Genomic DNA, 12,137 nt, shown 5'->3' with positions numbered 1-12,137 from the left:
AGGCCCTGGGCTGCTCAGTAGAGGTCCTATTTTTGGCTACAGGATTTAAATCCTTTCAAGATCCAGTTACATTTGGAGGCATTTAGTGAGGGCTGGTAACAAATATCCACAGTGATAATTCTAGGTCCCATGGTTAGATAGAATGTCCTGGAAAGTTGTCTTTTTTATTGGTCCCATCCCAGGAGAATTCACTGGGAGACCCCTAGATGGGGTTTCCTTTGTGTTTCCACTTGGCCTTGTCATCCACCCTCTCCTCTTTCCCACGGGCCTCCGATGATCCTTAAGAATCTGTTTAAGGAGGAGGATGGGAGACAATCACCAATTAAACTATGAATTTATGTTATAATAGGGTTTTGCTTAAATCTTTTTACATCTAATCAAACTTTTTTGGAAGTTGGAAGAGAGTTTGGGAGAAGTTAAATAAATTAACACTATGTCATTTTACCTCCCACATCATCACCAGATTGAAAAAGACACCAATTTATATAAAAAAACAACAACAACAACAAAAGAAAGCAACTCACCGAAGTATAAGATGTTCTTAAAAGTGTTTTTTTTTTTGGAGGCCGCCCATCACCACGTCGGTCGCCCCAGCCTGTCAGGCCTTCCCTCCTTCACTGGCTGTTACCGGTGTCTGGGGGCCGGCGGGCTGTCTCTGCTTTAGAAACAAGTCCTCATTAGGCTCCTTGACCACCATCTGGCAGAAATACTCAGCTTCATCCTTCTCCTCCTTCTCCTCCCCCTGCTTCTCCTCCTCTTCCCACTGGAGGGCCCTTCTGCTTCTGGAGGGGCCCCAGGGTCCTAGGCATCACTCTCCCCACACCTGTGCTCTTGCCCTCTTGATGCCCACCAGGCTCCTCTCTCGCTGCTCCTGCTTGCACTGGATGTCCTGGGCCTGCCTCTGGGCCTGCCTCTGGGCTGTGAGCTGCAGCTTCTCTTACTTGGCTGCCAGGGTGGCCTGGAGCTCTTGCAATGTCTTGTGCATGAAATTATGGAACAGCACACTCTGTTCTTCAACACCCTCCTGGATGTGCATGACCTGCAGGTAATCCAAGGCCCAATATAGGTGGGCTGCTCAGCACTCTGCTGGACCCGCATGGGGCTGCTCTGGTGACAACCTGGCGGGGGGGAGGGGTTGCGGGGCGGGGGAGCTCAGTAATGTCATGTTTCCCATCAGGCTCTACCTCTCTGTCTGCCAGCACCACGCCCGTGGCCAGCAGCTCCTGTTGTTGTGCAGGCGGCTCATGTCGGAGAACTTCTGGAGAAGCTTCTTCATCCCACGACTTGCGCCCACAGGAATGACTTTGAAGCGGGAACATATAATGACTGGATTCCAGCTCCTGGGAATAGGCGTTGTAGTTGACAAGAAGGCAGCGCTTAATGGTGTTTAGGTTCACCTTGTGCACGCCGATGCGGTGGAACAGGTTCTGGAACGTGGAGGCCATGAGCTTCATGTGCATGCCCTGGGATCCGGAGCTGCTGCGCAACAAAAGGGATGCGGGAACCAAATGCTTCTCAAGCTTGCGGCGTCCACACAGGGAGGAGACCACAGCACTCAGTAGCATCCAGAAGGTCCTGGCGGGGCCTCCGGGAAGGCGCTTGAGCTTCAAGTAGATATTAGGCTCTCTTCTGCTCAAGATCAGGAAGTGTGTGGCCACGAGGGGCCCCAGCCACTGGCACATCATCCTTCAGAGAGTTTTTCCTCCAAACCGGTGGCGGTGGTTAGCAGCTCCCTGACCCACTGCAAGTCCAGGCGGAGCTGACGCACCCCGAGGCCTGCGCGATCCTACGTGAACAAGTGCGGCTGCGCGACAGGGGCCCGGAGCTGCGGGGAATTGCACCTGGGCGCCTGCGCACGTGCTTCTGGTGCCAGGACCGCCCGACTCCCCAAAGCTGCCCTCCCCGTCTCCTAGGCTGCTGTTAACTGGTGCTGATAACCTGCACCTGCCGGAGTAACTGGTGACCCACTGTGTTATATACGCATGCGGCTTTTAAAATCTCAGGGAAAAAATGAGATTTATTTTTGTTTCCTTCTTGGATATAAGATGGGGTGTGTTTGGAAAGGCAGATAAGAGTAAAATTAAGTTCTGGTTGAACAGGCGTTGCTGTTGAGAGGTTTGAAATCCCTTCGCCTGACAGATGCTTAGAGCAAATGTTTTACTCCCTGCTCACCTTTGCATGTTATTCAGAATGCACACACCCCTACCTTACCCCAAACGGCTGATGGTACTTTCCTGAATGTAAAAAGGTATTTTCTTTGGATTGTCACTCATCCTTCAACCCCGGGCCTTTGGCAGCTGTTACACACAAAATTTCTTTGTTGGGGTTCCATCACCTCTCCAAATGTTCTTTTGGTCAGTGTTTTAAATGACTTCAGACTAGCTCCCCAAGTCTCACACATCTGGTACTGGTGAAACATTTCTACCTTCTTGTCTCTGGTATCACTGTAAATGTAGCTATAGCACAATATAGACTTAGATCTCTCTCCCTTTCTCTCTCTCTTTCCCCCTCCTCCTCCTTCCCTCCTTCTCTCCTTCCCTCCCTTTCTGTCTCTCTTTCTCTCCTCTCCCTCCCTTTCCCTCCTGTTCTCATTCACCCTCCCTTCCTCCCTCCCTCCCTTTCTCTAGCATATCACTTTAGAATTTTATATTTGGTTTGATTTGGTCTTGGTTTAAAATTGACTTCTTATGTACACATCACTGAAAAGTGATGTCTAGGATTTAACCCTAGGTCAACCTACCTCCAAAGTTTCTGCTCTGTAAGATGCCCCCAAACATAAACGCATATTCTCCCACCTCTCCCCATTTCCACTGACATCATCTTGCCTCTTTGACCTCTTTAACTGCTCTAAGAAAGTGTTCTTGCCATTTTTAGGAAGCTTTCGTTTGATCTCTTCTGTATTAACTTTAAAGAACCCACTAATATCATGCCTCTTCTCTTTTCTTTCTTGTTCTTTATCCAGGAAGTTTCTTTGTGAGAACATCTATATGACAACTGATTTTGTCACACATCTTGGATTATGACAACAGTTGTTTTCTTTCTCAGAACTTGTATAATCAGCAACTTAGTTAATATCAGAAATGTTCACCTGAGCATTCGATATATCCTATTTTTTTCAATAAATGGATTTGGCTGCTGAGTAGCATAATTCGTTCTGTTTTGCCTTTGACATAATCTCAATCACAAACTAGGAGGTCAGATGAGCATATAATTACTGAGGGCTTGATAATTCCAATAATTCCAACTTTATTTAGTTACATATTTTTAAAAGCAAAAGAATGGTAGTCTAGTATATGCAAGAAACTTTAACGGGGAGTCAGAAGACTAATAATAATGCACAGATACCCACATAAGATTGTTGATAAATGTATATAATAGTATTTTGTAAAACATAAAGGGATTTTAATACTATTACCCACCCCTACTACTTGCTTCATAAGGCACAGAAAAGCATTGGTTACATTTGTCAAGAAAATGTACATAATACAAAGATATACAGTTGAAACAACACTTTATTATTAAAAGTTCTATATCAGTGTTGAAATTCATTTTTATGAAGTTAGCAAGAGTACCTTGGAGGGAAACATTTTTTTTATTCTGATTCACTATATTATTTGTAAGCTACAGACTACATTGAACACATTCCTCAATACATTTGTAATATATAAGAAAAATGGTAGATTTTTAGAAAGCAAAAGATACAGACATCTTCTTTGTATTTTACCTTTAATACTGTTTGCCAATTTTATTTATCTTACATTTCCCCAAATTTCACTTGATACATTCTATTCAAATAATATACAATGAGATTAAGCCACAAGAACTCCAAATGTTCAGTCTATGACTGCCAGCCAGTGAATAGGTTCTCTTTCAATTTCAAGTAAATAACAGCTCCTGAATCTTAGTATAATGAAAAGAAACTGAAATACAAAGATTGCACTCCCTTACATAAAATACTCCTCCACATGCATTTCCTAAAACCTGCATCTCTGAATCATTCCTTTGATAATTATTGAAGAAAACACAAATTCTGATTACACAAAAGAGAAATTACATAAGTGTACGTTAAGTCAATAATAGAGTCAAATAAAAATGGCCACATGTGGAAATAGCCTGAGGTAGGAGTGGGAGCAGAGTGGTCTTTTCCTAGAGTGAAGAAATTAAAGAGAAAAAGGAAAACACATTAATAAAAAGAAAACAAGTAACTCATAAATAAGTAAATATCTAATTTAAGACAATTTAAAAGTTAAACATTTTTCCATCAATTTCATTATATTATTCAGATTTTCCAAAGATTGATTCTGTATCCTCTGAATGCATGCACGCCAGTCTTTGTCAGAATTTATACTGGTGATAGAGGAACGATTAGCACCAACCTTAATCTATACAATTTAGGTACTTGACATCAACTATGTTAGCTCCATATTTATGTTGATTTCAACCATAATATATAGAACGGTTTATTGTATGATCTATAGATCTTGCAAAAAGCAGTTAAAAAAAAACTCTTCCTTTTAGTTATGATCATTGTGTCTACAAATATGAACCTACTGCTATCTTCATATGCACTATGTATGATAGATATACATATATACATATACTACTTTTGGTTTGAGTTTTACTCCCATTTTCCCTATTAAACTGAAAACTGAGTACTGAGAGTGAGCTATGAATCCATACATACTGAGTGATATGTAATTGGGTGAATGGGGAGAGTTGGCTTACTTTTTAAATCAAAAAATGTTTTTAAGATCTATCCATGTTGCCAATTATGTATTTAATTGATCGCTTCTTGCTATTATAAGGTATTTCATAGAATGTGACCAATATATGCATCTAAATATAAATATAAAGTATATAAACAGAGATATCAACATATATAGATATCAATACATATGTATGTGTATATATGTTCATATATGTTATGTTCATATATAGTATAGCATTATCATATCATATTATATATATTATATCATTTATATTATAAATTATATGTTCATACAGATTGAGTCAAAAGGATGAAGAGCATAGAAAATCTAACATAATAAAACAAATGATACTTTGAGATTTAAGAGAATACAAATAAAAAATAGAGGATGAATTAAAATATTTTCTTCATCTTGCATAAATGGGTACTTATGGCTTGTCATAAAATATAAAAAGTGTTATCTAAAATAACTTCAAGGGAAACAAAATTACTGTGCCCTATAAATTGCTGTGAGAGGGAACAAAAAGTAGCTCCTATATTGGCAAAGATCTGATGTTACAGATGCAATGGGGCCATTAGAATAAATTGTTTCATGAATTATGAGAATGGAGATCACGGAGAAATATATATTCCTATTATCGTATAGTTGTAACTTTCACACTTAGACCTTTACATAAACTGGATTCTATTTTTCTAAGTAGTATAATATGGTAAGGCAATTTTTCTAACATCATTTTAAGCCATTTTTGTAACACCATATGTATAATACGCTTTATATAGATAATACATTATGTACCATATATGCTGATATACACTATATATTTATATGTGTATGTGTATATAAAATAAAAAAGAAAACTCTAAAATTATATAATATGTTTCTTTAAAGTAGTTCAAGCTGAGCTTCTTTCACTTGAATCTGAAACAGCCTTGAACCAACAGAGGCATTATGAAATATTTCTAGATGATGCTATAATAAAATGTATTTTGTCTGCCATTGCTTCACCAGACCAATTAGAAAGAAGAAACCAAGAAAATAATTATAATTCTGCGGAATAATCAGGCTTGAAATGAAAAAAACCTCACTGAAAGACTTCCTCATTGGCAATTGTTTTCTTATTTTTTTTTCTTTTCAAATTAGAGTTTTTATTTTCTTCAGATACATACCCAGAAGTGGAATTGCTGGGTTGTATGGCAGTTCTATTTTTAATTTTTGAGAAACCTCTATACTGTTTTCCATAGTGGCTGCACCAATTTGCAATTCCACCAACAATGCACGAGGGTTCCTTTTCTTCACACCCTCGCCAGCACTTGTTCGTTGATTTATTGATGGCAGCCATTCTAACATGTGTGAGGTGATCTCTCATTGCAGTTTTGATTTTTTTTCCTCTGGTGATTAGTGATGCTGAGCATCTTTTCATGTGTCTGTTGGCCATGTGTATGTCCTCTCTGGAGAAATGTCTATTGAGGGCCTATGCCCAATTTTTTATTTATTTTTTTATTATGAAATCCAGTAAGTATCAAGTGTACAATTCAACAATGTGTCATATATATTTTTCATTGTATGCTCATTGCCCATAGATTTCTTTTTGTCACCACATAATTGACCCTTTTTACCCATCTACCTCCCCCCACCCTCCCACCCTCTGGCAACCACTAGTCTATAGTCCATGTCCATGAGTCTCTGTTTGTCATGGTATTTTGCTTTTAGGTTTATATACCACATATATGTGATATCATGTGGTTTTCAACTTTTTCTGTCTGGCTTATTTCGCTTAGCATGATTATCTCGAGGTCCATCCGTGTTGTCACAAATGGTAGTATTTCATCTCTTCTTATGGCTGAGTAATATTCCATTGTGTATATGTACCACAGCTTCTTAATCCAATCATCTATCGTAGGACACTTCCGTTGCTTCCATGTCCTGGCCACTGTGCATAATGCTGCTATGAATATCACTGTGCAAATATCTTTTCAAATATATGTTTTCAAGTCTTTGGGGTAAATACCCAGTAGAGGGATTGCTGGATCATATGGTAGATCAATTCTTAGTTTTTTGAAGAACCTCCATACTGTTTTCCATGGTGGCTGTACCAATGTGCACTGCCGCCAGCACTGTATGAGGGTTCTTTTTCTCTGCATTCTCTCCAACACTTGTAATTATTTGCCCTGTTGGTTATAGCTATTCTAACAGGTGTGAGATAGTATCTCTTTGTGGTTTTGATTTGCATTTTCCTAATAACTAGCGATGTTGTGTATCCTTTGATATGTTTATTGGCCCGACTTCAAATTATACTACAAAGTGACAATAATTAAAATGGCATAGTATTGGCAGAAACATGTCAGTTTTACAGATAAGAAAACTGAAACTAATTAGTGCTAAGTAACTTTCTCTGAAATTTCACTTAGTGAAGAAAGTGTCTACGATTTATATTTACCTCCATCAGTCTACTCTTAACCTCAGATTTCATCCAGTAAACCAAGGGCCAACAGACTTTTCTTCTAAACAGCCAGACATAAATATTTTAAGCTTTGCAGTTCATATTTTCTGTTACAACCACTCAACTCTTACATTAGGGCAAAAAAAAGCCATAGACAACATGTCAACAAATAAGCAGGGCTGTATTCTAATGAAATGTTATTTATGGACACAATTTTAATTTTATAAAATTTTCACATCATGAAAATTTTTCAACTATTTGAAATATAACAAATATTATTTGCTTATAAGTTGTACAAAAACAGGTGGCAAGCTGGATTTGGCACATGGGCTATAATTTCTCACCCTCTGCACTAAACTGTATTAAACCTAGGCAGTCAGAAAAGGATTGAAGTTTGTATTTCAGTGGTAAGACAATGCAATGAGATCCTTTCTCCTTAAGAATGTAGACTGAAGTGGTTTTATGGCATCGAAAATAAATACCCAGCAGACAGAGAGAAATGCAAAACCAGAATTCAAAATAAAAGTCAGTAATAGTAAATATTTGAGAGTCATTCCCATAAGGTTATAACTCAGGCTGAAATGGTAGTTGAAAATGAGACTTTGGAAATAGCCAGAATTATTCAGTGGAAGGGGAGAAAGGAGCAACAGAATGTGACATGTGTATGAAGATATCAGTGAAAAGGACATAAGGAATATGAACAAATTCAAGGGAAGGAGATAGTTTCATGAAAGAAGAGCAGGGACATTAAATGCAAGAGGACAAGGCAAAAATCCATGGCTCCATTTCACACCTAAGTTGGTGAACTATGACTTCAGAAATGAGTAACTATAGAAAGGTTAGTGTGAGAGGCAGGTTACAGGTGCTTAAGTAAGAGAGAGAAGAAGATCCGGCTTTCCATTAGAAATGAACTTTTTAAAGAGAGACACCACATTTAAGTTATCTAAAAATTTAATTCTTAATAAATGCTGTTTTACTGAAACTTTTATATGTCATAGGTGAGCACTGACAGTAATGGATAACTGAGAGACACGGTGTTTTTACACTGACCTGCACTCTCTGCAAAGACTTAAAAACTGCTAAGGTTTAGTTGTCATATTCTGGGGCTTCCATGAGTTTTTACCCATCCACTAGAATTTTTCTCATGTAATTGCAACTTTTATCTCAGTGTGTTTTAATATAGACGGCATATCTATAATTTGGAGCTTGTGGTAAATCTACCATTCTTCCATCTTTAAATGACTTGCTGATTCAAATTCTGGCCCTTAATTCTCTTTGCACTAGAGATGACATTGGATTAAAAGTGGCTCTGGGGTTGATATTTTCAGGGAAAGAGAAAGTAGAGAGAATGGAAACATGGAATGTGGAGATACACCCCCTCTGGAGTATCGAAAGTTTTTCAACAGAACATATAATCTATGAATTGATTAGGAGTAAATTGTTTCCAACTTAGAGTCCCAGAAGGAAATGAGGCAAATATTGAAAAGACATTAACTTGAATAATTACAGCAATGAGAAGAGGATTAAGAGAAGACATCAAGGCATGGTTAACAAAAGCAAGAAGCTGCATTTACACTGGGGACTGAAGTGCCAAGTAGACAAAATAGTTTCCAGAATTCAGTGAACCCTGGGGTTATGGAGGAGGGTCAGGGTCCAGAAGTTTCAACCTGGAAGGACACAGCTACTGCTAGAGAGACAGCCTTCTAGAAAAAGTACTGCATTCTGAGAAGACTTAGCAGTTCTTAGGCATCTAACAAAATGGCTACAGACATGACCTTTGCTTGTAAAATATTAGCAGATGTTGAATTTTCAGATATCTGAAAATAATTTAACTTAATGGTTTACTAATTTGATTAGAGTACATTAGAATATATTGTGTTAGATACATAGCACTTGCTATTTTCTGAATTAGGATACATTGTTATTTCATAAAATACTAATTTCTCCTATAATTTTCAGGAACCAAAATTCTTTGCCATCTATATCACATATTTATAACCAATTTTAATATCTTAAATTGACTTAATTTAAAAATATTACCCCAACAATTGTGATGAATTGTTTCGAAAGAAAAACAAAACTGCATTAAACCATTTTATATTTATTTTTCTTCTTTTATATGGCCTACATTTAACTACCTTGGAAAAGAGTAATTCATTGAACCACTAAGTGCCTATATGTGTATTATAGTGTTTTTTTAGGTGCTATGGAAGATACTAATTTAAAAACATTATTAGCATGTGATGCCTATAATCAGTTTGTAGGGAATAAAGTCATCTACAAACAAATATATTAGAATTCATAACAGAGAGAGACTGGAGGAAAAGAGATAAAGTGACAACTTCATGAAAGATGTGATATCTGAGCTTAGCCTTTAGATTGGCATGTGCAGAGTGACAGGATATTTCCCAATTACAGGGAGCAGAGAGGATGCCTCCCGCCAATTATGAGAACTGACAATAAGCAAGCCCTGGGTACAACCAGCACCACTGTAAATAGAAATAAATCAGCAGTGATGCAGTCCTTGGGATGCATTGCTCTCTGGAGAAATACCATTCTATCTATCAGATTCTATAATAATGGGCAAAGTGACAATATCAAATTTTTAATAATGCAGAGTAAGCACTTTGCCTTAAGATGCTGTGACCACAGAATTTGTAGCAAATCATAAAACATACTATGTGACCATCTCCCCAATAAATTCCTTCTTAACCTTTTGAACGCGATGTATTTTTTTATCCAGTTTGGAACAGCAACAGTATGTTTTATTTTCCTGGCATCTTGAGAAAATAGAATAATTTACATTGAAAATTAAGATGTGAATTCTTATAAACAGCTGCAAACTTAGCTGTCACAAGACAGTTTTTAAATTGCTAAAAGGAGGACTGATATCTGAAAAAAGAAATAGAAGAAATAGAGCACTGAAAAAGATATATACATTGCAAAACTTTTTTAATGATACATATTCCTTAATACTCAACTAACATTTTCTTACCAGTGTACACACAAAGGTTTTATTTAAAAAACAAAAAATTGTAGTTAAAAATATCTACACAGTATTTATTAGCTTTAATTTGTATTATTTTATTTTATATTTATCGTTCTGACAACTTCGGCAATATTTGTTTGGCAACAACATGGACCTAGTATGATGTGGTGCCTATCGCAGGTAAATTTTGAATATCCATTCCTATTACAGAGTCCTCCCTAGAGACTGACCGAGGCCTCTGTTGCAGATGTATCACGGGCCAACTTATTTCAATGTCCAGACCTGTTTCTTTATCCCTGAAGAATCGTTCTCAAGACCACTCCCCAATAAACCTTGTGGGTATAAATATCAGTGTGTCAGAGCCGATATCACAGAGAACTAAACCTAAGACAGATGTTTATTTTCTCCAAGTAGTAGATTCAATACAATCCTAATAAAATCCAAATTGTGTGTGTGTGTGTGTGTGTGTGTGTGTGTGTGAAAGAGAGAGAGAGAGAGAGAGAGAGAATGTATGGATTAGAATAACCAATATGAGGAAGAAAAAGTTAGAGAACTTATACTATTTGATATCAAGATTTACTCCATAAACCACAGTAATCAAAGTATGGTGGTATCAGTGTAACACATAGGTTAATTGAATGGAATTAAGAGACTAGAAATAGCACCATCCACAGAGTAAACTGACTTTTGACCAAAGCAATTCAGAGGAAAGGAAAATCTTTCCAACAAAGACAGTCTGGACTCACTGAGGCTAGATTTGTGGAAAGATGAAGTACACATTCCCCAAACAGATCACTAGGAGTGATGACAAATGAGGCTAGAACTATTTCCATATTTTGGTTAATGAATCCACATATTCTACTTATTTGGGAAACAACACCATATAAGGCCATTTCATTAGGGTGTATACTGCATCCTGGTTGGATGGAGCACCCTTCTGGTAGCATAAGATTTCAAAGTGGGAGCCCCAACTCTGCCTTCGAAAGACCATTCCATCACACTATCAGTGTGGATCTATACTTCCAGAGAGTACTGTATGGGATAGATCCAATGAATCCCATGGTCAGGCACTCACTGCCTCATCATCCTGGCTCTTAGGAAGGTCAGCATCCAAGACGTTGCCCATTGATTTTTATTTCCAAGTATTCATCCTCTTCTGTGGTGTCCTCTCATACTGAATGGGACTAAGCTGTATAACCAATAAGATACTGTGAAAATGATAGTGTGTGACCTCCAGAGTTATTCCATATAATATGCTTCTCCCATCTTGCTCCCTACTAGATCATTTGTTCTGGGGAAAGCATTTGTCAAGATCTAAAGAACTGCAAACAACCTTATATAGGGTCCACGTGGCAAGGAATTGGGACCCCTACAAAAAACAGCACTTACTTGCTAGGTGAGTGAGACATCTTGGAAATGGATCTCCAGATGCAACCAGTCCTTCAGATGACTATAGCCCCAACTGACATGTTGAATACAACTTTAGTTGGCATAACTAACCAGATAAACTACTCCCAGATTCTGACCCAAAGAAATTGTGATATCACTGTATATCATTTTATAATTAGGCCTAATGCTTTATAAACTGTAATCAAGTTATGTGATAACATGTTCAATTTTTCTATATCCCTGTATATCACTATATCATCTATATCTATATAACACTATTGATATTTTTGTTTAGGTTTTCTATTCATTACAAAAAAAAACAAGGTGTTAAAAGCTGTAACTATGAATGTGCATTTGTCTATTTTTCCATCTAGTCTGTCCATGTTTTTAAGGTAGCTTGTAGTTCTGTTATTAGATTCATAGACATTTAAGACTTACATATCTTCTTAAATAATTAACCATTTTATAGTTCTGAAATGTTTCTACTTATCTTTTGTTCTACTTTTTAAGTCAACTTTGGTGTTAATATAATCATACCATCTTTCTTATGCTTAGTGTTTATTGAGTGTGTAGTTCCATCCTTTTGTAGTCGAGCTAGTTGTGTCTTTGT

At 37.4% G+C, this 12,137-nt stretch overlaps 1 pseudogene; it reads right to left on the bottom strand.

Moving 5' to 3' along the window:
- Window positions 1-589: 589 nt before the first annotated feature.
- Window positions 590-2,983, bottom strand: LOC120609273 (suppressor of SWI4 1 homolog; annotated as a pseudogene).
- Window positions 2,984-12,137: the final 9,154 nt, after the last annotated feature.

This window comes from Pteropus medius, unplaced genomic scaffold (genome assembly GCF_902729225.1).
Source record: "Pteropus medius unplaced genomic scaffold, Ma_sr-lr_union100, whole genome shotgun sequence".
Classification (NCBI taxonomy): domain Eukaryota; kingdom Metazoa; phylum Chordata; class Mammalia; order Chiroptera; family Pteropodidae; genus Pteropus; species Pteropus medius.
The sequence above is the reverse complement of the archived record's forward strand: the minus strand, read 5'-3'. Positions and strand labels throughout refer to the sequence as shown.